The following is a 26,376-nucleotide window of genomic DNA, read 5'->3' as shown; positions in this document are numbered from 1 at the left end:
GGGCTACTAGAACAAAGCACCACTGACTGTGTGGTTTAAACCATGAACAACATTCATTTCCTAGCCGTTTTGGGGACTGGAAGCCCGAGACCAGGAATACTAGGGTGGCCAGCTCCTGGTGAGAACCCTCTTCCTGGCTTGCAAATGGCTGACTTCTTGCTATGTGCTTACTTGGCCTTTCTTGGATGGGTCCACATGGAGGGGGGGAGAGAGAGAGAGAGAGCGAGAGAGAGAGAGAGAGAGAGAGAGAGAGAGAGAGAAAGAGAGAGAGAGAGAAACTTTCTTTTCCTTTACTTCTAAGGCCACCAATCCTATCAGATTAGGACCGTACCCTATGACCTCATTTAACCTTAATTATCTCCTATAAGTCCCTCTCCAAATATAGCCCTATTAAGGATTAGAGCTTCAAACTATGCATTTAAGGGGGGGGGGGCATTTCAGCTTTAGTACTGACCTAGTTGATACTTCATACACACAGAAGATGTTTACTACATTAACTAACATGTTTACTGTGTCTCCTTCCTCTCCTCCTCTGTCCATCACGACTAGTAGGACTTCAGGTCATCCTTAGTTGTGTTCTAATGTTTAGGATTCAGCCCCATACAAAGTAGGTGCTCAGTAATAATTTTGTGTATGAATAAAGAATGGAAGGGTCTCTCTTTCCCCCTTCATACTAAAAAATATGTGACTAAAATGAGGAAGAGGAACAGATTGTGTGTAATCTTCCAAACTTATGGAGGCACTTACTTCTGAGTAAATGTATGTCCCATGAGCTGACAATCAGGGTCCTGCCAGCTCACCTTCTGGAGCCCCTCTTGGAGAAGCAGGAGAAGGTAGAGAATACCTGAGGAATATCAATGTGGCTCCTATTTTTACCGGAGAGAGGGATTGGGAGAGTAGGTGGAGAGAAGATGTTTGTAACTGAGGAATGATTTATTCTTTGATCATTTAATTCTCCCCCCCACAACACACACAGGAAATTGCCTTCTCAGGATATATCTGGGCTCTCCCTCCAAGCCTCAACATGACTTTAAGTTTTATAACAATTTATTCTGAAATAATTTTATATTTAAAATCTCTGTATATGTTTATGTGTATGTATGTATGTATATGTGCATGTGTGCAAGTGTGTGTGTATGTGTGTGTGTGTGTGTATCGTTTTTTTCCCCCTGAGCCATTCCACAGTAGGCTACTGTTGTGGATCTAGGATGTCTATTTGGAAATTTGTTTCAAAATGTATATATTCAGTTTCTAGTAATGTGAGAGTCACTTCTCCACCTACTGTACCTCATAGCTCAGGCCTCCATGTACAGAGTGTTTGGAAATAAAACTAGATATTTGTTAGGAAAGCTCAGTCTATATTTATGGAAATCCTACAGTTTCTTACTTTCCTCATGGGTATGGAACACAGCTCTATGCCCCATCCCAGCAGAGGGCTGGTAAGAATGGTGCTATGTGGTAGTTACCAGCCAAATCTATATCGAACAGTGCCAAGAAGACCAAGAACCCATGAGCCATGTCTATGTTCTGAATATGCTAGCCACAGCCTACATTTAGACCTATATATTAAAATTAATGTTACCTACCTTATGTTAACTGCTGGCCTATTCATAAAAGATAGTTCTATGAGGACAGAGACCTTGTTTTTCTTTTTTTTTCCAAGATTCTAGCACAGAGTAATAAATATTTGTTGATTAGGTGAATGATCCAAAACCATGGTATGAAGTGATGGCATTTTCTTACCATTTTACAGATGAGGAAAAATTAAGTGAGTCTATCAGGTTTGTTCATAGTGGCATAAGTTCCACAAAGGCAAATTGTTTCATTTTGGTAAATTCAAGTAGGTAGGATAACATCTAACATATATTAAATACCTACTAAACAGCGAATGTATTGAAAGAATGGATTAAATATTCAAGACTTAACCTCAACATGTGCCTCCTATTTCATTCTGCAATCCCTTCAGTAACAGAAAAATCACTAGTGGTTTAGGTATAGCATTTACACGTGTCTATTCTTTTTTTTTAAACATTTTTATTTTTTTTTTACAAGAGCTGGGGTACAGGCAAGATGCACGGTTAGGTGAGAGGGTTCACCAGAGACAGAGCAGGGAACAGAACAGGCAGACTGACGAAATACACTGCCGAGGAGAGCAGCGGGCAAGACAGGAGAGGTCAGCTCACCATGTGGGTTGCCTGAGGCTGGCGGGGATCGAACCAGCACTGCAGAGGCTGCGGACATCTTCACAGCACTGCGCTCAACCACCTTGCGCCACCAGGGAGGCCCACATGCCTATTCTAATTATGATTAATATAATTATTATATAGTATTATATGTATTAAATACATTTCCACATATGTCTATTCTAGTTATTACTGTGAAATAAACCAAGAACACAAGAATAATTTTCAACAAAAGTTATTTTTTGTGTTCTTGGTTTATTTCATAATTTTCAACTTAAAATAATTTTGGGTCTTTATTAATATAAAATTTTGAACAGACCATCACTGAGAACAATCACAAGGCTTGAAATTAGAAAGGCTTCATCAAGCTGAAGGGAAGTTGTAGTTATGCCACTTAATGTGGATCTACTTATTTACCTTACTGTAGAGGCAGCCTTTCCTGATGCTTCTCAGTTATATCATGTGAGAGGTTGTAAAAAGCTCTGTAACCACCAGGTTTCATCCAGGCCTGTAGCATCCTGCTCATTTCTGGCCTCATGGATGAGTCAGTAGTAATAGCTGACAGGGACATTGTGCCAGTCTGAGCCAGGCTCTGTTTAAGTTTTCTGTATGTATTAACTCATCTGATCCTTACAGCAACATCACCCTGGGTACATTATTATGTCCACCTGACCACTGAATGAACTCAGAAGAGAGAAGTTAAGTAACCTGCCTGGGGACACACAGCTAGGAAGTGGCAGAAACCAGCGCAGGTCGCAGACATCTAGCTCCGGTTCCCACACACTTAGCCACTGTGCTACATGACACACAACCTACTGGTGAATCATGGTGAATCGTGGTGGCTCACCCAGTGCTTTGCTTCACCCTCTTGCATTTAAAAACCCTCGCTAATTAGTTCTTAAATGGTTTCAGGGACCAATTCCAAGATCACCTGTGATACAGTATTAGTGGTGAATCTTTCCTCCTTTATGAAAGCATAAGACTTTTCTGATTGCAGCTCCCTGTCAGGGGGCCTCCTGTTCCCACAACGTGGGTCACCAAAAAGCAACTTGCATCTTTTATGTCTGTTCTTTTCCTTATTCTTTATCAAAAGGTCTCTCTAGCACATTTCTTTTTTTTTTTTCTTTCAAGATTCATTTATTTCTTTTACAAGCACTGAGTACAGGCAGAAGTGCAGGAGGGTGAGAGAATTCACCAGAGCCAGAACAGGGAACAGAACAGGCAGACCGATGAAATACACTGCTGAGGGGAGCAGCGGGCGCGGCAGGAGAGGTCTGTGTGCCACTTGGGACCCTCGCCGGTGGCCGAGGATTGAACCGGAGCTGCAGAGGCTGCGGGCAGCTTTGCAGCCCAGCGCTCAACCGCTGCCCCACCAGGGGAGGCCCTCCTCTAGCACATTTCTTCCTCACATTGACAAGTTTCCCCATGGATATTTCCTTGATACAAAGAGTGTCACTAGGTTAAATATCCCACATGTATTATTAGCCAGCTGCTCTGCAGAGCTATGTAGATAAATGAACTATATGTGTTCTTCTTAGCTACCTTCCCCATCCTTACTTTTACAAGTGCGTTTCTTTTCAATGCTTCTTGTTATTGCTATTCTCTCCCTGCCATAAAGTCCTTCATTTTACCCATTTATTTTGAACATGTTTTCTCCTTCTTGCCACATTCTCAGTTTTGAACTTTTGTGATCAAGCTGGGAATTGCATCTCTGAACAAACACAGACTTTGCAGTATTGAAAAGTGCAGTCTGTCCCCAGTGGAACCCAAGGCACTGTGTCTAAAGCCAAAGCTCCTTTTCTGGCAAGAGATCTGGGTGAAACCAAGCCCCTCCCCCTGCAAGGTTCCTGCCTGGTGCTTGGCAGCCTCTGGATATGTGTGGAAGGCTTCCTTTATTGGTGTCATTTCCCTGTATATGACTTACTAGAAATGGTAGGCAGATAGTGATGTGATCATATTGCAGACATAGGTTTTAAGAAGGTGGCTGTCCTAGCTGATCAGACACACACTGGGCTTCTTTATATCCACTACTGTCATCCCTATATCCCTTGTTGAAAAATTCTATAGCTGTAGTGCAGGAGCCAATGAACTTGTTCTGTAAAGGACCTGATAATAGATACTACTATCTCTGTGGGACTTGCAATCAGTGTAGCCACTCCCCAGCTCTGGCAGGGCATGAAAACAGAGGTAGACAATGTGCACACTTACTAAGCCTGGCAGTGCTCCAGTGTACGTAACTTCACATGTAAAACAGAACATCAGCTGGATTTGGCCCTCAGGGTTCATAATTTTTCAGTCCTTAGTTTTGGGAACAAGGGAGAAATGAATATAGTCAGAGAAGAAAAAAGGTGTCACCAACCACAAGTCTTGCATTTGTTTGTATGTTTGTTAATTTTCTGAGTCCAGTAATGATAACCTCCATTGCTAGGTGGTGGGCGTTATCTTACACTAAATTTGAGCACGAATATCTAGTTTTATATTATCTTGAATTAGTTTCATTTTTTCAGATTTTTAGAGATAGTTTTAAAGTGTTTCAGCTCTGCCTTAGATGCATTAAGAAGCCAACAGTGCCTCCCTGAGGCCACGATGACAGTTGCAGTCATCAGAGAGGCAAACCTCAGGCATTATGCTGAGTGTGGGAAGAACAAGCGCTTCTTTCTGCCCAGACAGTGGAGTGCCCAGCTTTGGCAATCTTGAAAGACCTGAAATTTTATTTTATCAAATAGTTTCCTTGCACAGGCCTGTGGTTTTTCCACATTGCCTATATCATACAGCATCCCCCACCCCTGCCTTTCTCTCAGCTGGATATTCTCACCATTATAGGGAAAAAGGAAAGCTAGAAGACTTGAAAATAATTTATTATTGCTTAGGAATTCTTTTCATATTTATCTGTTAACACTAAATAAATCTTATTGAGTTGTTATTAAAATTCATTTTCATTTCCTGGGCAAAAAGTAGCCAGTGATGGGACGTGTGTGTGTGTGTGTGTGTGTGTGTGTGTGTGTGTGTGTGTGTGAGTGATGTATGTACATGTAAAGTGGACAACAAAAGGAACTGAATTGGGGAGGAAAACATTGAAGTTGATCATGCTGGGTGATTATTACCATATCTGGTCTGTATCTGCATGAGCATGTGCCTGTACATTCTTATGGAAGGTGTCATCTGCTAAAAAGATGTTTCACAAAGAGACACCAGTAATTGCTGGCATGGATGTAGGAGAGGCCTGAACCAATACAAAACTGACCTGTGTGGCAGTCTGTGCCAGGATGCTGATGGTTCTGAGGAAACAAGCGTGATCATTTACATGCCAATAGAAACAACAGCCCTTGGGCCAAAAGCAAATGTCCAGAAAATTGTCACTTAGAGATGGAGATTGAGAGGTTGGAAACAAATGAGAGAACAGCTGAGCAGCAAGCCCCACAAGATGTAGAGGAGATAAGCCATCAATATCAGAATTTAGGGATATTACTTTGTGTTCTAGTTTAAATGGAATGTAGCAGACTGATCTGGTAGAAAATTGGGAAATAATTTTCCTTCCATTCTGCCAGATGCAACACTTCCTTTGAGGAGCTTTCCATTGTGTATGTCATTACCAGGCGTGGCCACATGGGGCTGCTGAGAAGTCTGCAAACCAACACCAGCCTGTGCTAAAGGCTGAAGATAACAGATCAACACTGCATTTGTCTGTAGAAGCATCTTTATTTATAAACTAAGTTGTTTAAAGCCTTTATTTTATTTTACTTGTCATATTGGGGGTGTGTATATCAATGTCTTAAAATGGATGTGAATTCATAAACAGGGCTCTGACCTCTGTCAAATGTGTCTTGGTGGCATTCAGGAAAAAAGGTTTCAGGGGTGAGATGTGGACTTTGCATTATCACCTGGGTCGAAATGATCCCCCTGCATGGGCTCACCGAAGAGTGGGAATGCATAAGAACATGGGGAGGCAGAAGATGGCCAAGGATAGAATCGGAGGGAAAGTTTGAACTTAAGGTTCAGGAAAAGACAGAAGAAACTTAAATTGAGAAGGAAACTGTTATCAGAGAGGGTGGTGGGGGACGTGGAAGGGCAAGGAAACAGATTTGCGAGACCTGACCGAAGTTGCTCTCCTCATCGTAGCCCCAGCCCGAGTGACATGGGAAAATATTATACTTTCCGGGCTTAAAGTTCTGGAATTTAAAAGTCAATAGGTCATAATCTGAGGTAATTTACACTTTTACTAACTACTGTGCTTTCACACAGAATACACCACTGCAGGGAGCTTGTATTATTACAGCAGTGTTATGGATGAGAAAATGGAGTCTTGGAAAAATTGTTTATCTTGCAACAGAGACAGCTAATTACATGTGGAGCGCTGGGTTCAAACTCAGATCTTGCAAGGCTAGAATTCATGTTTTTATTTTGTTTGTTGCCTCTTGCAGTATGCTAAGAGGTTAGCTTGAGACAGGGGGAGGATCATCTATGAGGGAGGAAGAGGTGACACCTTCCTGGAAATGTGAGCTCCAGGGCAGTGGCCAGGGCTGGGAGAGGAGTTTGCAGAATCATCTAAAGGCTGGGATGTGGTGCAGACAGGTCCGGGCACTGGAATAGTGACAGAAACCCCCGTTGTGGGCGATACCAGAGAGAGAATTCTTTGAGGGTGATTAAAATAACTACTGAGGACACAGCTAAAGGGAGACATGAGGAATGTGTAGTAGGTTTGGATATTTTTGGTGTGAGTCTCCAGCAGAAATCAATGAGCAGAAGTGGGAAAAGCAGGTTGGTGACTAACAGGGTGGAAGAGAAAATTGAAAAGATGAGAGAACTGAAAAGTCTCAGTCACAAATTTCCCAAGGGAGATCATGCCCCTTTTCATAGATATAGTTCATATTCGACATTTACCTGACAGTACAAAGTTTTCACTTTCATTTCCCTTTTCCTCAACTCTATCACATTCCTTTTCTCTTCGGGTTACCTGCCCTAGTCCCCTATTCCACTCTACATTCTGCAGCCTCTGTTTTAGCCCCTTAGTACCTTTCTCCAAATTCTTCCAAACGAATATCATTTTGTCATGTCAACTTGTGTTCCATCAAGCATTCGGGATCAAGAGGCCCACAGGAAAGGTGAGTCTATTTATGGTTTGAATAGTAAAGACTTATTCAAGGTCAGTAAACATAGAACTCATTCTCAATTTTTCCACTATTGCCCAAAGTTTATATAAATGAAAGTTTATATAAGTTTATATAAATGAAAAATACACTGATTTTTACAAATGCAAATAACCACTGAAGTTCTCGTTGGTTTATCTTTAAGAAAGACAGAAAGACTATTGGGAATATGGACAAAGGCGGGACCTGGCAAAAAGGCTGGAGGCTCCGCAGAACAAATGGTGTGAGAGGGCAGTGACCCCGAGGTTGGCAGGCATGGGCGGGGTCAGGGAGGGGTCCTGGTAAAATCCAGTCCCTGGAGATGAAAATGTGGTTCACCATTTAAAGAGCTGGGCTTGACCATGGGGTAGCCTCTAGAGGTTTTCAGTCTCTTTTGAACCACCTTTTCATTATGAATTTCAAGTAGAGTGGGCTCATCATTTTAACATCATTAAAACATTAGGGAGAAGTTGCAATGTGTTAATTTACTTATAACACCTAAAGGAGAAATAAATTCAAAAAAGTAAATTTGTACAGGAACCATTCTGTCCTGCATCCCACTCTGTGATTGCCAGCAACCATATGCGTTTGTGAATGTCACTGCTCATGTACTTGTTAGATAATTATCTGTAACCCTGTGAAACTGAACTATTTAAAAGACATTTTTATACATTTTTATAGAATTCTGGCTCTTCATGGTGTTGGTTTTCAGGGTCATGTTTGCTATTTCTAAGAAGTGAGCGCCACCTTCTGGCCACTGTGAGAATTGCTGAGTAAGGTGTGGGCTTTCCCCACTGTTCTTAAGGAGGCCATGGAATGAAGAATCATCTTTCAGTTTCTAAGGAATAATGACACCTAGGTTCCACAAGAATTTTCAGCAGTTCATTTCTCTACCTTCTAAGAAGTACACATTTTTAGTCAACATGTATGGCCTTCTCTAATGTGACTATTCTTATAATAGTAAGAAATCCCTCAGCATAGTCACCAGTTCCCACAGGCTCTCCAGGCTGCCCTCAGCCTCAGGATACAAATTAATAGTTTGACAGTAACCCTATACTCTGACTCTGAAACTAAGTCTAGGATGAGACAGAATTGTACAAAGAAATCTATTGACAGAAGGGAGGGGGGGAGTACACTTCTCATATCTCAGTAGATTAATGAACAACTAAAATTCAAGAAAATCAAACATAATCCAACACATGCGCCCTCTGGGCAGTCTAGAGATGGTCCTGGGAGCTGCATGTTCAACCTCTTAGCACTTTTTTATTACCCAGGCAGGTAATACTTTATACTAATGAAGTACTCCTTTTTGGTGAAACTGAGAAAATACGATTTACATGGTATAAATTTCATGAATGATATAGTTTATTGTGGTATTGACTTCATTTCTTGATTTTATTTTCTTCTTGTCTGAAAAATTTGTACTTGAAATCTGCTACAACAATTAAAAATTAGAGGGTCGGTTTTAAAACTTCATAAATGGGCCTCCCTGGTGGCGCAGTGGTTGAGCGCTGGGCTGCGAAGCTGCCCGCAGCCTCTGCAGTGCCAGTTCGATCCCCGGCCGCCGGGTGAGGGTCCCACATGGCGCGCAGACCTGTCCTGCCGCCCGCTGCTCCCCTCAGCAGTGTACTTCGGTCCTTCTGCCTGCTCTGCTCCCTGCTCTGGCTCTGGTGAATTCTCTCACCCTCCTGCGCTTCTGACTGTACCCAGTGCTTGTATAAATAAATAAATCTTTAAAATAAATAAATAAATAATTTTTTAAAAAATAATAAAACTTCTCATAAATGCACAAATGATTTTGTTAATTGCCAAGAACAGTAAGACTTTAAAATCACAACTTACTTGGGTCTATAGAAGTTGCCTTAGCTTAATTTTGCTGTAATTTTTCCTTACTAATGTTGAAAATGACATAAGTTTCTTTGAAATTTTTGATGTGTGAGCAGAGTAGTGACAGAAACTGAACTAGGAATCGTCTTGAGGTTTCTGACTGATACACAGATCTCAGCCCCTTCCTTCCTAATGGGAGAGAATGGTGTCAGTGGCAGTGACCAGCCCTCTAATGAGTCACTGACCTTGGATTTCCAAGTACAGCTTTTCATTTTGTACACATTAAATTTCTAAATGACAGGGTGTGGGCTGGATACATCTCTAGAATGTTTTGTAACAGAGTCCTTACAAAAAAAAAAAAAAATTAACCAGCAAGAGATCTCATAACCAAAAAGGCCCCCTGGGTATAACTAAATTCAGTTTCCATTTAAAATGCTGAAAAACTGTTTTGTTGCTAACTGTCCTTGGGACTTCTGTACAGAATTTCCTGGAGTACATATTGGTGGACATTACGCTTGGGGGCAGTCCCTGCAGGCATTTTAACAGGATGAGCAGAGCTAGAGAAACTGGACTTAAATTCACTACCAGTGTTTGCTTTGTGCCATAAAAATACTAAAGGAATGACCAATGTGTCTGAGTATCTGGGAAAAGGGTTCTTTGAAGTTTTTGATGTGTGAGCAGAATAATGAAGACTCATCTGTTCTTCGTACATCTCTCGCACACAGACATCACAGGTCAGAGTCAAATTGGGATTTCATTGGATGAAATGTGGCTTGGGCTTGGGGAATTTTTTAGGCTGCCCAGGTGATCCTAATGTGCTGCCAGGCTATTACCAGGTTCTGTGCAAACAAGAACCGTTTCTCACCTCCAGGAGAGATCAAATGACTCTGGCCTAGACAGCTGGATGGCAAAATAGAAGTTTTAAGCATTGAGGAATAGATATAGCTAGGGAAAGAAAATAGACATTAGATTAAAGAATGAGACTCACCAACCAGCAGGGAAGGGTGCCAATCTCAAAAGTGATGAGAGGATTCTATTGATGGCAGCAGTGGTTGATGAGGGGGCCTTCAACAGCTCTCCCCCACAATGTTTTTGGACTGAGAAAAATCAGAATGGAAGCCACAGGCTATGGAGCTTGGTTAGTTTATTTCTAAAACAGAATGTGCCTCAAGGTCCAAAAAATCTGGCCCCTTTATCTGCCATCACTGTTTGTCAATGAATCACTCAGCACCACTTTGTTGACACTTAGTATAAAAAATGAGAGAGGCGATAAGGGTCATGTTTGGCAAGTGAATTATGAGTACAAGTGGTCTGAGGAGCCTTGGAAATTCAAACTTCCCTGACCAACCTGAGACATTTGGGTTCAGCAGTCCTAGCATTGGGGGTGGGAGAAACAGGGCTACTTCTGAAATTTATGAGACTTTAGATAAGAATATGGTGGGGGGCTCAGAACCAGAGGTTTTAATATGGAAAAGTTATAAAGCACACTAGCAGACTGAAATTATGGATGTTTATGCCACCTTCCTTGATAAATCAGTCTGAACGGTGACCTGGAAGGTCAAGCTCAAATGCAGAACTTTAATATGGAGGTTCTGTCGCCTACCTCAGTGTCAAAGGTCCATCTTCCTATCATCATAAGTCTACCTTCGTAACAGCCTGGGTGGTCAGGTTCAGATTTAATGGTCAGGTTCAGATTTAAGTTCCTCAGTGTTGAGGGAAGGAGCTTATGGCCCATCCCCTCGTCTCTTTCCATTTTTAGCCATGAGGCACCTCCACACATGTGTGGGACATGCCAGACCAGGTGCTGAAGTTCTGACCAAATAACCTGCCCCTCCTCACCTCCCACACTGGTGCATGCCTAGGTCTGTGCGTGGTGGTGACAAGACTGCCCTCTACAGGGCATCTGGGGGAATAGCACCACGTAGTACTTTTAGCTGGCTAGGGCCATTTTGCTAGGCAATTCTGAAATACCAGTTTCCAGGTCATGGTCTAGAAGGAGGGTGTGGGCCCTTTGTGGACATATTTCCAGCTCCCACAAATGCCTCCTCCCAGGGAAGGTGCAGGGTTGGAGGAAGGACAGAACAGTTCCTCTAAGGACTCCCAGGGCTGGGCCTTCTTTTGCTGGTTAAGTAGGTATTGAACCCAGTAACTCAATGCTTGAATCCTGGTCTTACCTCCTTCCCACCCCCTGTGTTGTGGAGCCTTGGTCTCTCAGTATCAGCAAGAAAGAGGCTTATGGGCTGCCACTGGGCCATTATCCCCTCATTGGGGCACTTGGGACAGTCAAGGCCCCTGAGCTGCGAAACCCCTGCCTTTAACTCTTTCCTCTTTCACCTCCACAATTTAAAACTTCTATTACCATATAAAATCAAGCAAAATGGATTTCTCACCCTGCTTAAATATATATATATATATATATTTAAAGATTTGTTTATTTATGCATACAAGAGCTGGGCACAGACCAGAGATTCAGGGGGTGAGAGGATTCACCAGAGACAGAGTGGGGAACAGAACAGGCAGACTGACCGAAATGCACTGCTGAGGGGAGCAGCAGGCGAGTGAGGAGAGGTCTGCTTCGCCATGTGAGTTGCTCCCTGGCTGGCGGGAAATCCAACTTGCGCTGCAGAGGCTTCGGATTGCTTCATAGTGTGGTGCTTAACCCCTTGTGCCACTAGGGAGCCCCTTAAAAACATTTTAAAAGAGGGCCTCCCCGGTGGCGCAGCGGTTGAGCATTGGGTTGCGAAGCTGCCTGCAGCCTCTGCGGCGCCGGTTCGATCCTCGGCTGCTCCCCGGCCACCAGAGGAGGGTCCCACATGGCGCGCAGACCTCTCCTGCCGCCCGCTGCTCCCCTCAGCAGTGTACTTCGGTCCTTCTGCCTGCTCTGCTCCCTGCTCTGGCTCTGGTGAATTCTCTCACCCTCCCGCGCTTCTGACTGTACCCAGTGCATGTATAAACAAAACAAACAAATAAATAAATAAAACATGCCTCTATTTTAAAAAAAAAAAAACATTTTAAAAGAAAGGAGGATTTTTAGTAGACAGATTTCTCACTTAATGTTCTGGTGTTTTAGAATACAGAAGTAATAAACTTGGATCAAAGAGAGGATAGCATTTCATCCCAATGCAATAGTTCTATAAATCTGAAGATCTTATTGACCATCAGCTGGGAATTTTACACATCATTAAAATTAAAAATCCATTAGAACAGTGAGCACACCATTAGTCCTGCATCAGAGGCCTTAAAAACCTCACTTGTTTTATAGAACCATTGTGTTTGGCAGTCACTCCTTATGGTAAGTGGGGACATCTGTGACAGAGTTGCCTTAGTATTAGTGGGGTCCACAGGATAAGGCCCAGGGGTATCTGGGGCCACTATACAGCTAGGCAGGTCAGCCAGCACTGTGCAGCCTCAGCCCAGCCCAGGAAACTGCTGCTCCATGTGCTGGAAGACAATTATGTTAAGTTGGTTACTCCTCTGATTAATAAGCACCTCGGGTTGCATAAAGTCCAGATATGACCGCAGTGAAGAATGTCAATTTTGTGAATCAGCTTAGAGCTTCTCATTAGTCTCCCTCAGAGAGCTTATAAATTTACACTGAGGGGGGTGAAGTCAGGTGGGGGAACATCTGCAGAGATTTCTGTACAGTTGATTGGCAGTGGGTGCAGGTATCAATGGTTTCATAAAACTTCCCAAACTGTGGCCTCCCTGGTTAGGACACAGGGTTAGGACACAACCTATGAAGCTATCCACAGCCACTGCAGCATGAGTTCCATCCCCGGCCAGGGACGTGACCCACAAGGCACAGCAGACCTCTCCTGTCTAGCTGACTGCTCCCCTCAGCAGTGTATTTCAATCTGCCTGTTCTGTTTCCCACTCTGTGTCTGGTGAGTCCTCTCACCCTCCGTACCTCTAGTCTGTACCCCAGTTCTTGTATGCATAAATAAATAAATCTTTAAAAAAAGAAAAAGAAAAACCTGAGAGTAGTTTTCAAGCTTTAGCACACACCAGAATCACCTGGAGCCCCAAATAGCTGGAACACCTGTAGAAACTGGGCCCCACCTCCAGGTGTCAGGGTTGGTGGATCTGTGCTGGGGCCCCAGGATGTGCTGCCAAAAAGCCCCCAGGTGATGCTGGCGCTGCAGCTCCGTTTATTAGAAATGACTGTGAACCACTGCTTTCGAGCCTGCAAATAAAGTAATCTTGTTATGTCCCACTGATCAGTTCCCTCCTGGCATGCATTTGTTTTCAGAGCCATTGGAGTCCACCCAGTAGCAATTTTAGCATTGTCAAATTTACCTTCATAAATCATTAACACCTATTATTTTGCTCCATTCCACACAACCGTGCTTGTAACTCATTTGGAGCACACATTTCCTTTCTTCTTGATTTGTTTGGTGCCCATGGTGGGGGGCCTCGAAGTATTTGTCAGCTCATTAAAGACATTGGCCAGGGCCACCCCTGGTGGTGCAGCCGTTGAGCCCTGGGCTGCAAAGCTGCCCACAGCCTCTGCAGCGCCGGTTTGATCCCCGGCCGCCGGGCCGCCGGCGAGGGTCCCACATGGTGCACAGACCTCTCCTGCCGCGCCCGCTGCTCCCCTCAGCAGTGTATTTCATCAGTCTGCCTGTTCTGTTCCCTGCTCTGGCTCTGGTGAATTCTCTCACCCTCCCGCGCTTCTGACTGTACCCAGTGCTTGTATAAATAAATAAATAAAAATCTTTAAAAAATATCTATTAAAAAAATTAAAAAGACATTGGCCAAGTGCGTGCCGTGCCATGCCGTGTCCCTCCAGTCCCTGGCAGGGAGTCCAAATACTCAACTAACCTTGTCAGCTAGATTCCCTGCTGGTCCAGTGACTTAGTGTTTTAGTCCGTGTAGCTGTGGCTTCTCACTTGTGTGTGTGTTGTTCATGTGTTCAAATGCCTGCAAAGTGAACTTTACTTCTGACTTGCAGGAGTAGAAAGTCAGAACAATAATTTGTGGTCATATCATAACTGATCAAAAAAGAAGGCAATACTTTCATGCTTTCAAATGTGTTTCTCAATTACTATAGTGTTTCTTAAACTTAGCTGCATGATATCAGCACCCAGGGAACTTAAAAAAAAATATAGATGTCCGAGAACCCAGAGGTTCTCTAATCCATGTCCACTCCCCATGAGTCAAGAAAGGCTCTATGTTCCTGAAGTGCCTCTTTCTCTTGATGAGTTTCAGAAGAGCCATGTTTTCCCCAGAGGGTTACTTTCAGAACCGCCTACCTGTTCTTGCTTTTTAATCTGTGCCTCTTGTGGGTGTTTTCCTTCTGAACTTTCTTCCTTAAACAAGAAAATATAATGAACTGCTATTTACTCATTGTACAAAACATTAAATGCTTTCCGAGTCTTAGATAAGCCTGCTCTAAGCTAGAGAAGAAAAATAGTAAATTTTGCTGAGTTCTGCATTTCCTGTCCTTATTTAGCACATCCGTAAGGACTTGGCAGGAAAGTTTGTCCTTGTAATTAATGACCAGAACAGAATTGTTTGGATTAAATGATTTGTTTTGAAACAGTCCTTTAAGTTCCAGGGGCATTTCCCTATTATTAACCAATTCTACATAAAAACAAATGTACCACTTCAACCTGAAAAAAAAAAAGGGTACCTCTTTAGCATTATATTTAGAAGAATGCCATATTATTTGAAATGGATGGTCCTGTGTCTGCTGTCCTACTGGCTTGGAAAATAAAACATTGATTTCAGTTAAATGAAGCTACTTGAAACAATTTAAATTTAATCAATAAAAAATTAGTTGTTTCCTATATAACTGAAGTTGTAACTGATCCCTACCCCCCAGTCCATAAGTTAATAGATATATAGATACCACAGATAGAAAGTCCCCGGGGAAAATCTAGTAAGTAGCTTTTTCTCAAATAATGGTCGTGTCAGTAGTTCCAGTCTATTTAATTGCTTCTATTTGACCCATTTGTAAGGGTGAGACTTTGTATCTTAGGTAATTCAACCTAGAGTGAAATTTAATTAAGATTTATCCCAAATCATTTTAATAATTTAGAGCCAAATTACTTACTGAAACTTCAGCGAAAGATATTAGCAATATGATAGAATTTCTAGAGTGATGAACTTCAGGACAAGTCTCAAGATATGATAGTTTCTCTGAATTAGGTCATAGATTCAATGTATAAATTTGCAAGATAAACTTGACAATTCAATCACTCAACCCTCCTCAAACATACTGTTAGTAAACTAACAGTTTTAGAATGATGGCTTTTAAATTTTCTAAAAGCTTAAATTTAAATAGCACCTTCAGGATTATGCTCAGCGAAATAAGTCAGAAAGAAAAAGAAAAATACTGGATGGTCTCACTCATAGCAGGAATTTAGAAAACCTAAATAAGGGCCCGGGAAAAAGACTAATTAATACAAAGTAAAAATCAAAATCAACAAGCAACTATAAACCAGAGACAGACTAAGTGGTTGGGGGGGCGGGGAGAGGAAGGATTAGGGTCAAAATAAGGAGGAGTGCAATTGTATGGGGACTATAACCAAAATGAAAATGCATACATTGTGCAAAAATGAAAAATGATGTACGAATTTTATAAAATATTAAAAACAAACAAAAAACAAAATAGCACCCACACACCCACACAGACAAATAAATAAGTTGCACCTTCACACATCAGTTTCACCAATCTCATCTTCCTCACCTAGGGATTTCAAGACCAGCAATGGATAATATTTATGTAGCACATTAGCATTTACAAAGTATTTTTATAGAAACTATTATATTTCCCTCCCTACCTCCCCTCTCCCCCTTTACCCCTCTGTACTCAGGGAGATTAGAAGAGCAACAGTTTACCTATTGCCTATTTTTAAAAAGTGAATCTCAGAGAGATTAAGTGAAGAACTTAGGGTCAAAGAGCCAGAAGTTGGTGAAACTAAGAAGCCACCCTGATTTCTGATTCTGAATTGACTCTGAATTCTACAATTACACTCCCTGTAGATGGAATAACTAATTAGGCTGATGTGAAAGGTAGTGAAGAAAAACAAAAGTTCTCATGACTATCGTATTTTAACCACTTTTATAAAGGATGTTTATATTTTTAGCTAATCTGTCATTGGTAGGAACACACCTTTTCTGGCACTTTATTTAGTTTGTAAACAGCAAAACTATCAACGTGCATTTGGAAATTACTGCCACCTCATCTAGGTTACAAGAGTAATTATGAACAGGCATGTCTTGCCACTGTACTTACTATATAGTGTGATCAATACTTTTCCTGACACCAAGGAAAAATTAAGCAGAACTCTTCATTGTTTACCACATTTTCTTTATCACATTTTTGTCACATTATCTATTCTGCACTTTGCCAGTTTTGTGATCCTTCTAAAAGACCACTAGAGGGTAGTCTTTAGTCAGTAATGCCACATGTGTGCATGTTTGGGAACTTAGATTTTAATGGTAATTTTTCCTGTACACTGAATCTCCCTTTTCTTACTGGACAGTTTAAAGGCTGTGATTTAAGAGTATGATTTCTGATTTTTAATGGTTAACCATCTCTTCATATTCTATAGACCATTGCTTCCTGATAGTACTTATTAAACAATTCATTCCATCCCCCTCCACCTCCCACCTACCTTATTTAAATAATAACATGTTATAAGTTCTGCTTTTGATCTTGATTAGTTCTAAACTGCAAGGCTAACAGATCTCTCCACACAGCATGTTCTGAGAAAGCACAGCAATAATAAGCTTAGAGACCTGTGTCGCCGGCTTGGGGAAAAATTGGAAAATTCTATTAAGAAGTAAATTTTAGAGTATCCCTGTCCCAACTTTGGTATCCAAATCACTGTGTCTAATAGCACATTGCCACACTTTTATAATGATGCTTTGGACAATCCAATAGAGGTCTTGTCTCGACTTAAGCTGACTTTCCCAGCATAACGGAACAAACAAAAATTTGTTCACAAATTATATAAATGATATATAAATGATATGGCCTAAAGGTTTACTCTGGATTTGTCTTTAGTCACTCAAGCCTAGAGTCTAAAAATCAACCATTTCCTGTTCTTATCTTTCCCCTTATGACTTGAGCCGTAAGTTTCCTTTACTAACTCACTTGAATAACCAAACCTGTGTTTCAGGTTGTCATACTTTACACGCCTGATCTAAAAATGAGATGTCATCCCTTATTTTATTCAGTTAACCAAGATCTCCTACTTCTCATGTTCTTCAGCAATTCTTTCTGTACAGCCTTACTGCATGTTATTATTCCCTTAAAGTTCTCTCATTGCTGAAGACATGCATTTCTATAATGCATCCCCTTACAATCTTTTCCAGTCCCAAGTTGAATCAGACCCCAGAATTACAACTGAATTGTTTACCTGCCCAGTGTGAGGGTGGTGGTGGCGACTGGGGTGTGTGAACATAAACTTTGAATTGCTCAAGGGCAACAGGAAACTGGGTTTTTGATTGCTACCATGTTAAACTTTGGTTTAGGTTTTTATTGTTTGTGGGATATGGAAATTTTTCCTCGTAGGGGTCAACTGAGTTCACCCTGTTTCCTCAGCCCTACATAAAATTGGCTCAAAACCCAATGGACAGATTGTGAAAAGCCCTGTACTCTCTCCAAAGCTTTTAAGAATTTCCAGGAACTTAAATCCTGCCCATGGATCACATCACGTTTGTCCTCTGCCTTGGCAGAATTAATTCAGTTCAGTAATTAGCTCACAGTAACCACCATCATCTCCCTTTTCCACACCAGAGAGGCCAAAGGTGAAATTAAGCCTCTCCCTTGATTTTCCCAACCACCAACTTTCCTCCCCATGAAAGGAAACTTGTTCACACTTGATATTTAGGTATGTATCAAACTTTAATGATGGTTTGAGAAAAATAAAAGGAATTTCTATTAATAAATGAGGTAAAATGAAACAGTATTTAGACATTCATAGTCTTCAACAGTTAGTCACCCGTCATTTCTCCAACCATGGTGCTAGCTGTCTGCCATTTTGCCTTCCTCTTCATCTTTCCTCATCCAAAAGTTGCTCATAGGACTGCTGTGTTTTTCTCACTTTAGGGGATTTAACCTCTCTCCTCCTGCTCCACCCATTTTCTCTCATACCTATGAAGGTGCTCAGCAGAACAAAATGGCCTTTTATGTTTTAGTGTCCCCATCGATAAAACATACTTTTGGTTATAAATAGTTGAGAGAGTGTGTCTGTGTGTTATATGAGTAAGTACAAATTCGATTTGTGTTTTCAACTGGATTTTGCCATTCAACTCCTTCAGTCTGGAGAGTCCATATATCCAGTCTTAGCAGCAGTCATCAGTTCAACTTACAATTATTGAACACTTGCAAAAAGAAATACAGTTCCTTCTCTTGTGAAGTTGACAGTCTACTTGTAAGCTCCAATAATTCCTGTGAAGGAAGGGTATGTAGTGCTTTGAGAAATGAAAACAGGAACTGTCTCAGTCTGCTTGGGGTGCCATACTAGAATGTTATAGATTGGGTGGCTTAAACAACAGGCATTTATTTTGTTCACAGTTCTTGAGGCTAGAAGTCTGGTATCAGGGTGACTGCATTGGAAGTTCTGGACTTTCAAACAGTTTGCTGTATTCTCACATGGCTCAGAAAGAAAGAACAAACGCTCTGATGTCTCTCCTTGGAAGGACACTAATTCCATCGCAAGGGCCCCATCACATAACCTCATCTAATTCTAATCACCTCCTAAAGGCCCCATTTCCATATACCATCTTGGAGCTTCAACATACTAATTTGGATATGTGGGTGAGGCCACATTCAATCCTTCATAGAAAACCTCAGGGGAGGGAGGACATGGTGCTACTACACCATCAGATTTGTACCTCAGAATCCTTCTGACTTTGGTTTAGGGAGTAGACGATGACAGGCTTAAGTGTGGGCGGCTGGGGGCCAGTTAGGTGACTCCTTTGAAGGTGAAGTAGTTGCTTAGGGCCAGGAGCTGGTGGCAGGATGGTCTAGTCAACCATAAGATCTCTCTGCTTTCTTCCAACTTCCCCACCCACTCACACTATCCCCTTCTGCAAATTTTATTTCCTTTTCACCACCTAGTATTTCTCAGCAACTTTCTTACCTGCTTGAACAAACTGGATGTTCTTTTTCCTTCCTCCCTTAAAGTTCTCAGAGTCTATTTCCAGTAGGTCATATAAGAGTATCCAGTACTCACAAATATTCATCAAATATACACAGTAGGTGGGAAATACTTAAAAAAATAACAGAAAATAAATTAATGAGTTGTGTATATTAAATACTTATTATAAGGTATATAGATTCTCTGTGGACACTTTTATTCTCTAAACAAATATCATTACACTTCAATGATATAATCCTGAAGTTAAAACTTCAGCTTTTGGCAAATTAAAATGGCACTCAGATGCCAGTTTTCACTTGATTGACCAAAAACTAAAACTAACACTTTCTGTTAGTGAAGTTTTGAAGATTTTGCTAATGGACTTGCAAATTAGGCAAGTGGCAACATCTATCAAAATTATGAATGATATGCTCTGGATTCAGCAATTCTACCTCTGAACATTTATCCTATGGGTTCATTTCATACATGGAAATAACTTACGTACAAAATTTCTCATTGTAAAACAATCTGTAATAGTGAAAGTTTGAAAACAATATAGAGGCCCCTGGGTAGGCAACCAGTTCTATAAATTACACTTTCATTCAATTGAGTAATATAATCTCTATGAATAGATGTGAGGTTATCTCCACAAATAGTAAGTGAAAAGATGATATTACACAATGGTGTATAATAGGAGACTGTGTAAAAGTGGGAGGAAGTATAATATTGCATATTTATACTTTTACTTGCATAAAGATAATTTCAAAGTATATAAAATATATATAATATATATAAATAATACATATATAATAAGATAATGTGCACCTGCAGGGGCAAGGGGAACTCGATGCCAAACAAGGATAAGCTATATCGATAAGCTTTGTGTGTGTGCGATGACATATGTGTACATGCACATGTGTATTCATATGCATGTCCACACGTGATTTATATGTATATGTGTAATTTTTACTTTCAATTATATAAGTGTATTGCTTATTTAGGAGAGTATAATTTTTGTACTAAAGTTTGTTTTTCTATTTTCAATAATTTTCTCTCATAGGTAAACAGTTATTTAAGACTTTAGATGTTGCAAATGTCTTGGTGATGGTCATTTTTGGGGACAACATCTGCGAGGAGAAATCAAACACTGTACAAAAATGAACAATGATGTAAAAATATATAAATAAAAATGGAAAAAAATAGACTGTAGATGTTGGAGACATTCTGCATGCTTCTGAACGATGCCTCTGTCACTTACAGCTGTGTGACACTGGGCAAGTTGCTTAACCTCTCTGGACCCCAGTTTCATCCTACATAGCATGGAAATAATCGTAGTTGCTATTTAGGGAATTTAGAATTTCACCTTGGCAAGAGAAAAATATTACTGGGATATATTGCATAACAATGTGAAATATATTTAAAACCACCCAATCATACACTTATAAATACTACATTTTATGTGTTTTTTTTTTCAAGTATAGACAATTTTATTTTAAATGAGGATAATAGTTCCTATCAGAAGTTTTTTTCTAAATGAGGATTTTGCAAATCAGTATGTGTGAAACCCTTAGGGATGTCAGTGCCTGACATTCCGGAAGCCTGGGGGATTTGAGCTACCCGCCCTTGGAATGTGGTGGTAGCAGGTTCTGCATTCATTCTGAACTGCGGTAAGTTTAGCAGTCCCGCCATTTCTACATGAAGCCTGGTTGCATTGTCTCTGGATTATAGAACATGTGTTCTAAGGTTCAAAGTGATGCTTCAGAACTCAGAGGGTGAATATATTTATATTGCCAAAACCCCCCATATTTAAAAAAAAGTTGTATAATATTCCACTTTGTGAGGAGAGTTTAATGGCTTTGGAAACACAAAATAACCCTCCTCATCTGTCAAAATAATCTAACCAGCTGGTCCTGTGATGGGGTGGCATTCCTATGATGTGGCTCCTGGTTTCCTGACTCACAGCAATCATTTCAGCAGATTTCCCCTCTCACCTTTTGGCATGTCCTTGACCATAATAGCAGCTAATTTAATTTCTAGATTTTCAGCACAAAAATTCTATTTCTCATAAGCAATGAGATACCCCAGGGACCTATGCAGAGTTTATCTATTTTTACTTTTTTGGTAATTTCACAACCTCTGACTTGGCTGATCTTTTCATTATTGTCTCTCCTTCACCACCTGCATTTTAGATTTGGCCCAACAAATCAATATAACAACTTAGATATGTGTGACAAGGAAATTGAGTTTCCATCCTTGCAACCGATTCTAAATAATAATGTTTGAGAAGATAAAATAAAAAGTGACTTGGCATTGAGATAGTGTGGTTCCGGTCAGAGTACAGCAAATTTATTTTTCAAATATTTCCAAGTTCAGGAAAAGACTAACTTTGTCTATGGAGTGTTTTGTACTTTTCTGGGTAACTTGGTGACTTAGAATAGCCATATTCTTGCATCTGAGATTCACATCCGATATCTAAGTATTACCTGCTTCAAGTGTTCCAGACTGAGAGAGATGGAATGAATTATAAAATAAAAGCAAAAGGAAGCATCATCTGAAAAGGTGAAAAGCAAACAAATTGTTTTTTAAGTTTTGGGTGTTTGCCTTTAAATTTTGTCAAAAATTAATTATTTACCACTAGAAATCATTATGATAGTTACAATTCATGAATAGTCCCAGTTGTGATATCCTGCACCCAGCACCTCAGATGCAGCACTTCGGAGAGTCTACACAGCATGCAGGAAACTGAGGATCCGAGAGAGGCAGCGATTTACTGGTGCTTGGTATGTGGCAGAGGAAACTAAGCAGTCAGGTAACTGTCTGAGTTCTTAGTGACATGGCTCCACGATTAGTATAGCCTGATTATTTTTCCAGTCAGTCATAAATTCTGCCAAAATTTCCATAAATTGTAATTTGATTCTCCTCCCTTCTCTGGACTGTAAATTTCTATTATTGGAATTCTACACAACTTTGCCCTGCAGACAATATTTGAAGTGGATTTATTTTTCAAGTTAGGGTATTAAGTGACTCCTGTGATCAAAAAATTCCTCCCAAGGAAACAAACCCATCCTCCTAGTTTATGAGCTGGCTAATATTCCATCGCTGAATAAGCTTCCTAGGTTTGTCATAACAAAGTATAATGATTGGAGACTTAGAACAGAAACTTACCGTCTCACAGATCTGGAGGACAGGGCGTGAAATCAAGGTGTCAGCAGGGACGGCTCCCTCTGAGGCTCCTCCAGGTTCATGTCTCTCTCCTTGGCTCCATTAGGTAGCTCTTTCCCTTGCATCCTCCTCTCTTCTTATAAGGACACCAATTGGATTGGCTCGGGGTGCATCCCAATGATGTCATTTTAACTTGATTGTGTCTAGAGATCCTATTTCCAACTTTGGTCACATGCCGAGGTCACAAAAAAGGTACTAGGGGTTAGGATTTCAAAATATTTGGGGGGTGGGGGGGGTCAACCCAAACCCACTATAGCACCACCTTCTGAACCAAAGTAGTGCATGGATATAGAGACCAGATAGTGACTGTGTCCCTATTCAGGGGTAAGGCCTGAAGGCAGTTTCCCTTTTGTGAAGTAGGGAATTGGACTGACTAGTTTCTCCTATTATTTTATAATCATGAATGTGTGTGTGTTTGTGTGTGTGTGTACATGAATGCAAGTCCACAGGCAAAGTCCTACATTGGCAGGTACCACACAGTAACTTCTTTGAATTCTATTGTAACAGAATGAATGAATTTTATTTAATATATTTCTCCCCTACAGTAATTTCATAAAAGTTTTCAGAAGATGTCATCATGCTATTTCTGTCTATTTTCCATAGAAATAAGTGTCTCATGGGTGCCTCCCTAGTGGCCTAAGTGTTAAGTCTCAGCGCTGTCACCACTGTGGCCTGAGTTCTATTCCCAGCCAGGCTGGTGACCCATATGGCACCGCAGACTTCTCTCTCGCCTACTGCTCCCCTCAGGAGTGTATATCGGTGCAGCTGCCTGTTCTGCTCCCCACTCTGTTTCTGGTGAATCCTTGCACCCCCTGCACCTCCGGCCTACACTCCAGTTCTTCCATTCATAAATTAATCATTAAAAAAAAAAGAAATAAATATTTCATGAATGATCTGACCAACAGGCCTTCTTTCAGTAGGACCAACATTGGAACCCCAACTAACAGCATCTTTTTTAAAAATATTAATTTATTTATGCATATAAGAACTGGGGTACAGGCCAGAGGAATGGGGGGTGAGAGGATTCATCAGGAACAGAGGGGGAACAGAAAAGGCAGACTGACTGAAACACACTGCTGAAGGGAGCAGTGGGCGAGTCAGGAGAGGTCTGCTACACCATATGAGTGGCTCCCTGGCCGGCTGGGGATCAAACTCGTGCTGCAGAGGCTGCAGTTAGCTTCATAGTTTGCGTCTTAACCCCTTGCGCCACCAGGGAGGCCCTAATGGCATTTTTTTTTTCCTTTTCCTTCTGAGACCTCCTTAATTTTCCTGTTCCTAATGCCCACAGAAACAGATCAACTGCCTCAGATGTCCATCTTCACATAAAGAGGCTCCTGTCTCATATATCCGGAGAAACCAAAAGCTCTTCTTATATTTGGAAGGGCCTACTATGGAATTGAGTATAAATCTATATTCATTTATAGAGAAGGTTGATCTTTTATGTATGCCACTGAGATTTTACTAGCCAGTTCCAAAAGCAAACATTCTTTTTCACAACAGGTAAAAAAGCCTTTCATGATCTTGCCTAATCTTTGAAACCCCTTCTAAGATACGAGGGTGAGGAAACTGAGTCTCTCAGACTCAGAGGAGCTCACTGAGTGGACACAGGGGTGCGGAAGAAGGACCACCTCAGAACTCAGGCAGTGTGCCTCCAGAAATTGTTAGGGCAAAAGGATGTCCTGAGCAAACTTCATCGGGCTTTGTGGATTCCACCCATACTCCATCAAGACACTGGGAACTACAAATCCCATGATCACCAAAGGGAAGGTGGTGAGGACCTGAGGGCAGAGTTAAGCAACTATGTTCTCTGTTTATTTAACTGGCCATATGGCCAGGGGTCTCTTGGCCCTAGGGCACTCTCGGTTTTTTTGCCAGCTTGGCAGGTCATTGGGATTCCAGGTCGGGGAAATGGGTAGGACGCATTTAGGAACTTATCTCCCTCTTTTCCTCCCTGAGTTATTCATTTCCCCATTTCCCCTTCCCTTGTAAATAAACCTTTTATCAACCTTTTGTGTGTGCCTGCAGTTTAGCATTAATAAGTCCCCTTTAAGCACACTGGTGAGGACCCGCAGTCAGGCAACCTGTTTTATATAGGAGTTGCTCTGTAACAAAACCACCTTGAGTCAGTCACTGCTCCAGGCTGGACCAGCCTCTACTCATGCAGTTCTTTAACTGATTTCTCAAATTTTCCAGCTGAGGAAAGTGACATAGTAATAGAGATCACATTGTCAATATTTAGTTTTTGCACAACACGTTAGTAATTTAGTAGTTTCTAGTGTTATTACTGAGTTATATTTAATAAGATGAACTATTTTTTTTTGTTCTACTATATATTTTACTTGATATTCTTACTGCAATGCTTGCTGTTTTAAAGTAAAAAAAAAAAATTCAGGACAGTAAGAGTGGCAAGCAATGTGGAAGATGAATTACATTGCAATTACAGTGAATACTTGTAGGTCACTGGACCAGAAGCCCTGAGGAAAGGCTCAGAAAACTGGGCTTTACAAGCCAGCAGAGAGGAGAGGGAGAGCTTCCCCAGGCTGCCCAGAAAGCTCAGGGGACTTTACTTCGTGGTGCTAATATTACAGACGGCATCTCAGTGAAACGGTGGTTCCTTTGTCCCTTTCTTATGAACATCTGAAATAGGTGCATTTATGTACCTTTTCTACTTAGACTTTTTACTTTCCATGTGACTCATTCTCTATCTTTCTCAGATATGATTGTTCTTCAAGGGGTCTGAAAATGAACATGAGGCAGTTGCAGAGCTTGGTGGAATCACCTCAGAGATTGCTTAGAGGTGTGCATGTGCATGTGTGTACATGTGCACACAAGCACGATCTCTGTGTGTGTCTGACTTTGTCTGTGTGGACAAGAACCCAGGCAAAGTCCCACATTGACCGATACCATGTGGTAACCTCCAGTACAACAGATGAGCAGTTTATTTTTTTATTTTGTTTTGTTTTATTTTTTTATAATTTTTTATTTATATATTTTTTACATCATTGTTCATTTTTAAAAGATTTATTTATTTATGCATACAAGAACTGGGGTGCAAGCCAGAGGTACAGGGCGGATGAGAGGATTCACCAGAGACAGAGTGGGGAACACACTGAAAATACATTGCTGAGGGGAGCAGCAGGCGAGACAGTCTGCACCGCCATGTGGGTTGCGCCATGTGGGTTGCTCCCTGGCAGGCCAAGGGATCAAACTTATGCTGCAGAGGCTGTGGATAGCTTCATAGTGCTGTGCTTAACCCCTTGTACCACCAGGAAGGCCCCCATTATTCATTTTTAAACAATGTTTGCTTTCCCTCCCCACCCCAGGTGTAGTCCCCATAGAATTTCCTTCACCAATGCACTGGTGCACCATCACCACAGTCCTCGTGTTCCTCTCTCTCTCTCTCTGATCGCTCTCCCTCCTCCTACCCTGCAGGATGTCTCTGGTTTATAATTGTTTGTTTTTGCTGTGTTGTGTTGTGTTGTGTTTTGTACTGTTACTATTTTTCCCCCTGATGTCTTATTTGGTTCGCCTATATTCCTACCGTAAGTGAAACCATCCGATATTTTTCTTTTTCCTTCTGACTTATTTCACTGAGCACAATTCCTTCTAGCTCCGTCCATGTTGCTGCGAATGGCATAAGTGTATCTTTTTTGACTGCTGGATAGTATTCCTCTCTGCCACGTTTACTTCCCTATGAAGCCTTTTTGACCTGGCCAGCACAGGTTCTTCTCTTCTCTCTATGATTTCTGTTATCACTTCTTTGGAAAACTTCATTTTCATCTTTGAGATGCCTCTTGTATCAATGCTATATGTATGGATTTACAAACTACACATCGTGTCCTAAGACTAGGTAAATGCTATTGTTGCTTGTTTTATTTTTGGGTGACCACTTTCTCACACATTCTCTCATTTTTCTCATAACAC

General features: G+C 41.2%; 1 protein-coding gene across 1 annotated transcript in view; it reads left to right on the top strand.

Annotated features, from left to right (window-relative positions):
- Positions 1–26,376, top strand: part of LOC119260262 (cAMP-specific 3',5'-cyclic phosphodiesterase 4D) — an 832,289-nt gene that overhangs the window by 91,907 nt on the left and 714,006 nt on the right. The gene's annotated exons all lie outside the window — the stretch shown is intronic.

Source organism: Talpa occidentalis, unplaced genomic scaffold, assembly GCF_014898055.3.
Source record: "Talpa occidentalis isolate TD23 unplaced genomic scaffold, MPIMG_talOcc4v2.1 talOcc4.6, whole genome shotgun sequence".
Classification (NCBI taxonomy): domain Eukaryota; kingdom Metazoa; phylum Chordata; class Mammalia; order Eulipotyphla; family Talpidae; genus Talpa; species Talpa occidentalis.
Note: the sequence above shows the minus strand (reverse complement) of the source record. Positions and strands in the feature narration are given on the sequence as shown.